Genomic DNA, 6,915 nt, shown 5'->3' on the forward strand with positions numbered 1-6,915 from the left:
ACACATCAAAATTCTTACCATAAGAAATTTTTTTATGAGAAATGATAAATGAGACGACAAATACTTCTGTTAATCTCAGTAGAGTAATACTCAGATGCTGTCCCATCACAACCAGGAGGCCCCCAGAGCATCATTTCATTTTGTTTTGTAGTGATAGATTGCACTTTTTGACCAAATTTTAAAAAGAAAGCACATTAAACTTGCTAACTTGTTTTTGATAAATTCAGTGTTAGTCTGCAGATGTAGCTTTCAAGTAGTTCAAATTAAATTGTCACACTTAAATACTACCCTGCATTTCAAAATGCAAACTAATTAGAGCATCATTTAGTACTCCTGTAAGGTTAAAATCTATATGATAAAAGCTAATTACAAATAACCTTAATTAGATATAAGGGGACCCCGATTTAAAATTCATTTAGGGCCCCACAAAGGCTTGTTCCAGCCCTGGCATCACTATGGATGACCATAACACGTGCATATGGAGGTGCCAAGAGGCTGGTGTTGCGGGGAAACAAGCTGGCATTACTCTGGCCAGCAATGTGTGAGAGGCTCTGGTAGAGATTTGAAGGACCCTGAAGGCACCACGCTAAGTGAGTAACACCCTTTGTTCGTATGTTTTGCACCTCATCAGACAGAAAGTTGGCGTAGCTACAGCTTGCCTTGAGCTGCCAGGTCCCTAGAACCTTCAGGACTCAAAAACACCAAACCTAAACTGTGATCGAGTGCTAATCTGCTGACATCAGCTGTAATCACTCCATTCTGCAACACATCACTGCTTCCCTCCAGATCCTAAGGAGGGCCACTCTCTGCACAGACATAAAACCAACAACACCAGCAATTTTTAGAGACATTTAATCTGATACTGTAATAATTACTAAACAGTCATGAGACTTATCAACACATGTATTTTCAAGATGGAAGCTTTAAGACTTTCATAGAGAATATGGAAGCTTAATTGCAAGTTTGCCTTTATATAAAAAGAAAGTTCTGTTTTTATCTTGGAAGAAGTTGAAACCCCGTTGTTCTTTTCTTGTAAAGGTAAAACTGCAAACAGAGGGAGAGCAGTTCATGTGAAATTTTCTGGGGTAGAAATGATTGTCTTGAACAACAACTTTCAAATGGAAGACAGCAGGTGTTTACCTGTTGGCAAAATTAGACATCTCAGGAATTGGTTTGGGCTTTGAAAAGGGTGATTTTTTTTTACGTTTTGCTCCGTAAAGAAAAATACAATTCTTATAAAACACTATAATAAAAAGCAGAGAAAATAAAATGACAAGGTATTGACAAAACATATAGCCACAGTTCTGTACTTTAACAAAAAGAAACAACAAACGGACACAAGATGAGAAGGAATTGTATATTATTAGAAACCAACTGATAGAGTGTAGAGAGGGGACATGAGTTTTCTGTCTGTCAGCTTTGATGGAATCATTTTTAGCTGAAAGAAGCTTTTGACTGACACAAAAGCTTGATGCTGTCCTCAAGTGTCCAACAACTCCAACAAGTTATTTTAAGCACATGCAGAAGAAAATGCATTCCATTGAGTGTCTATTTATGTATATATAAATATATTTATATATATACATTTGCGTGTGTTTGTGTTTGGCTGGGAGAAAGAGGCGCAGGTGGTGGGTTACAGGGCCTTGGAGGCTCTGTTTAAACCATCAGGGACAAAAACAGAGCGAATGAGTTTTTACTTCTTCTTTATTCTCGCTCTCCATTGCTCAACCATCATTTTCAACTTGTTTTTTTTTATTTGTATTTTCTTCATCATGTGCTCCCTCCTTTTCTCCATCCTGCTTCACTCTCATCCTCTGCACAACATGTGTACAGTTATCTCCATCTAGTGGCAAATCCTGCAAAAATTAGTTTGCAGCCTAATTCAGCTCTTCAACTTCAATACACAGTATGTAGTTTTTGAATATAATTTTTTAAATGTCTTGAAAGCTTCTGCACTTATGTGTTTGAAATGCATTATGTTTGAATTATTTATGCTGTTTGAGACACAGATGAAGCAATAAATACAAAAATATCATCCAAGCAACCTAAAATATTATGTATTTTGTTTGTATTTTTATGTCATAGAGTAACAAAAAGCATAATTGCAAAGTGGAAATAAACTAATGCATAGTTTAACATTTTTAGAGACAAAAATCTGAAAAGTGTGGCCTGATTGCTTTTAGAGAACACCTAATTAAGTTTCCGCTTCAGTCACGGCAGACATGTTTGTGTGGAGTAGTTTAAGCAGGTTGAGGCTATAAACATTTACAATTTTCTTCGTTACTATTATTATTATTATTATCCATAGATTTTCTTGTCTTGCTTTGAGTTTCAACCATTTTGTCCATGTAAGACAATTTATTTGTTGGCTCTTTAGCTCAATATATTGAAAAGGCATCTAAATATTATACAACATGGTTGAGTGATTGCAATTAGCGAGGTTAGACGGTAAGACAGCGGAAATGTAAATTGTTAAGCATGAACTTGTCTTACCTGAGCTACTATGTGAGTTTTGACAGGTAAAACTTTACAACAGACCTGACGTCTGGGTTTTGGCGTCTGCGGTATTTATGCTTAAGCAAAACAAACCTTTGCAAAGCTGGTTCTTTCATATGTGGCAAACAGTAGAGTGGCATGTCAGCAAAAGATTCAAGGTGTTTACTATTTGTTGACAATCATTTAATCATCATCAGAACAGCAATAAACACTGAGCTTTCTTCAGGCGTGCAATTTTAAAATATCCAGTCAAAGGATTAGCATTTATTTCGCATTTATAGATAACTATTTACCTCTTTATTTTCAGAATTATATGTGTTAAGCAACTTATGAGTTGCAAGTAGATTAAATGTTAAATGCTTAAATTTTTAAATAAAACTGCAAGGAAAAAAAGACAATAAGCTGCCTCCTGAATTTCCTCTCTGTGGGACAATAAAGGCTATTTCTAGTCGATTGTTCTATTTTTTTTTTTTTTATTAGGTTCAAGTGGGAATGTAGAAACAGTAAGGTCCAAATATATTAATCATAAATCATGGTGTTGCTATAAAAGAATTTTGTATTTTTTAGGACCTCTCTCTTGATTTTCTCTTCCACCACCCCACCCTTGTTTTTGTCGTCTTGTCTTTTTCTCAGTTCCTCTTCCTCCATTTGTCTTGTACTTTCGTTTCCACTTCTCTCCCTTTCCTGTCTTTTTTCTCCCTCGACCACCTCTGTCTGCCATGGGCAAGCCGGCTGTGGTGATGTTTTAGATCCACCGTGGGGATAACAGACTCTGCTGTCCCAATAGGAGAGCAGGATGGACCTGAATGCCTCAGGTCCATCCAATTCATCCCAGTGTGTGGGAGGTTTTATGTGTCTGTGTCAGGTGCTTGCCAATGAGTTTTTGCTAAAATAAAAGCAAGCCTGCTTGGCAGCAGATGTGTGAATTTGACTGTCTTTCTGTCCAAGCCGACATCTAATTGCCATTTTTGCTTTCGTGTTAATGCTACAAACTTTTGGTTCAATGTGAACTCTGCAAACCAATTTTCACTTCTTGTTGAAAATTGTTTTCAGAGTTTCACAGTGACTTTGCAAAAGCAATCATTTAATCACAAGTTTGCAAACAAATAAGCAGGAGGATAATGTTTTTTTCAAGCCAATTTCAATATGACCAAAAATCATCTTACATTTGCTCAAGCAGCTTGATAATTTGTGCATTTTATTGGGAAATATTCTGGACAAATGTAGCACCTGTTTGGTATTGTGGGCAAAATGATAGAGAAATTAGGCTCTTTAACTAGGTGAAGGCAGTTTTTTCTTGAATATTGTGAAATAATTATATGGTTTAAATTGCAGCATTAAGTTAAAACTCACAATTCAAGATTAATTGACTTAAAAAACAATGATTAGACAATTTGTCTCTTGCTGTTAAAACATTTTCATGAACTCTAATTTAGAACTAATATAATTTTCTTGTTGACTTAAACTGCATTTTCAAGGCAGCAGGTGGACTTTCATTTTCAAGTTAAATCACTCTCAAATGTCTTACAGTGTGGGTTAAGCAGCAGGACTAGGTTTTAGAGCGCACCGCTAAGTTCACCTCTATTCACTCACAAAACTAAACAAAATGAAGGTTTTATAGCGGCCTTGTCAAAGTTCAGACATAGCTGTAACTGAGATGTTGTAGTGTGATCCTGCAATGTAGCAGAATTACAAAACATGTGGGTGAAACTCTTCCACAGAAATGTGAACCAGTTAATGCCAGTTCCTGTAAGCACTTTATGTCAGTTATCAACGCTAGCATCCATTTTGTCTGTCCTCAGGTTGTCGCTTTTTTTGTGTGTTTTGTTTTTGTCTTAAATTAATGTCCTAAAACATTTAAGTGTGACCAAAAGAAAAAAAAAGCTGAACTGCACAGGAGCAGATTTATATATATTTTTTCACTGCTATGTCTATAGGTTTTGTTTGAGGAAAAAACAAAACAGGGCTGTTTCTGGCAATCTAACCTCATGATGCACACAACTCTGCCTTTTTAAGGTAGTAATTTTTCCCCACATTCTGCTACATTGTCCCTTCTTTCCACAAAGGATAGAGTAGAGTAACCACAAATAAATTACCAGGTAATGTTATAATCAAAAAATGTTGCAAGTTAGTTTTACTGCTATTTATTTTATTTATTTTTTTTACTTATTTTCTCCTAATTAGCCACTAAAATCAAACTTTTTACAGTTTTTGACCTTTGCTTTTTATGTTTGGGAACCATAAACCTCAACTTCTCTTTTGCAGGACTCAACTAAAGCTATTAAAATTCCCATCATGAAACAGTTTCTTTTCTCAAGACTTAATTTTTTAGATAAGTCTTGGCTTGGTTTCAACATGGCTAACATAAAAAGTAATCTCAAAACACAAACTGTGTAACCACAACAAAAGCCACCATTTGATTTTGTCCTGCCAGATAAAACCCTTAAGCTCCTGGTGTCAGAATGAAAACAATTATTTATAAGTTCACATTGTGGACACAAGAACTCATTAGTTTTAACCCAAGATTGTACATTATAGCACAATATAATGCTTTGTTACAACCTCCACAAAGTCAATATTTATGACCAAACTCTTTTAGGTCTGAAGGAAATATTTGCTTTCAGAATGGGTTTGTTTTTCTCCACTGTGTTACTGCTTTGTGGTAATTTGTGCAATACGCGCCCACTCCAGTTTCGGTGTGTGTGTGTTGGTTAGTTGGTGGTTTGCATTTCAATGGTAACCTTTTTCCTTGTAGTTTTGTCGTCTTAGTAACAAAAACTTATTTTGTTTCATGAGGAAAATAAAATGAGCACTAGAATAATTTTACTCTTGAGAATGTACAGATTTTATCAAAAATAATTTTATGTTTTGTCGCAATAGCATCTCACACTGATTTTGTATCTAAGTTTGAATGGATTCATTCCATAAAAAGCACTTATTTAAATATGCAAGAGCATCTGTGTAAGACTTATTAGTGTCAACTAAACCCTGTGTGCTGACAAGATAGCAGTTCACATTATTAATATTACATAGGGTTGGAAACACCACGTCACAGATCCGTGATAATATCAAATCCTGAGTTTTTTATATATTCATAAATCAAAACTCTGTGTAAAATTCTCTCCATATAGTTTTAAAAGCTTTTAGAGCTGCATTGAAGTCCTAATTAAACATTAGAAACTATTTTAGATGCACGTTACCGCTGGTCAACATGACCTCAAATTACATTTTAGGAACATTCCATGTTTGACTTATCATTTATTAAGATTCAAAACACAATTTACAACAACAAAAAATGCAATTTAATAGAACAACTGAGCAGAAAAGTAATTATATGACAATCTATTAAAATGTAAAACAAACAATAGTATGGAAAAAAAAATTAATTATTGCATCTGAACTTTTTTTCATTAAAGCAAATTATTTATATTTTGGAACAACTGAAACTATTTTTCTCTGTCTTAAATAAAATTATTTTTATCTTAAAATATGTTGAAATGGAGCTTTGTCTTTTCAAAACAGCAAATTTTACTAGTTAGTTTCATTCTTTATCCCCTAGAAAATCAAATCAAAACTTAAAAGTGGAACAGATTTCTTATGTAAGCTCAAATTATAAAAATCCCTCTTAAAACTATGCATAACTTTGCAATGAAAGCAAGATGTTCTGTTGTCTCAATATGTGAATCAAAAAACACGCAGGAATTGTCATTTCATTTCAATTGGAAAAAGTTATTATGAGGGTAACTTGCATCGTTTCAATGTGGATATATTTTACCTGGCGACCTGTCCAGGATGTACCCCGCCTCTCGGCCAGAACGTTAGCTGGAGATTGTCACAAGCACCCCTCCTGACCCCACTAAGGACAAGGGTGTTAGAAAATGGATGGAAGGATAGAAAGGGGAACAGAATCTATTTCTAAGCAAATTAATGCATTAATTTCCATGGTTGATGGAAAGCATGTTGAGAGTTTCATAGGAATTTATTACTAACATGTTTTGCCTAAAATGTCAGCCATTTATAATCAAAGATGATTTTTTTTTTTTTTTTAGAATATGTTATCATGCCTTCAATTAGTGAAATCATAACAGGATGAATTACCTTTAACACTTTTGGCATAAATTTGTGAATATTTTTTGAGAAAAGCATGGTAAAAGTTAAAATTTTCTTTCATTATTTTGCAGAATAACAAATTTCTTTCTACATTCATTTTTCTGTATTTGAGGTTTAAAATCAAGGAGCTCTGCTTATAAAAATCTGATAATTGTATAGTTATACGTTTTTACGATGGTGTAATTTATTAAATCAGAAATCATTATATTTTAACGTTTCTTTTCCTTTTCTCCAGTGAAGTTAATCCATATGTTGTTGTTTTTTTGTTTTTGTTTTTTTGATACTTTGACGTTTGGAGTCATCCGTGCG

The sequence above is a fragment of the Poeciliopsis prolifica genome, unplaced genomic scaffold (assembly GCF_027474105.1).
Source record: "Poeciliopsis prolifica strain line A6 unplaced genomic scaffold, Auburn_PproV2 SCAFFOLD014, whole genome shotgun sequence".
Taxonomy (NCBI): domain Eukaryota; kingdom Metazoa; phylum Chordata; class Actinopteri; order Cyprinodontiformes; family Poeciliidae; genus Poeciliopsis; species Poeciliopsis prolifica.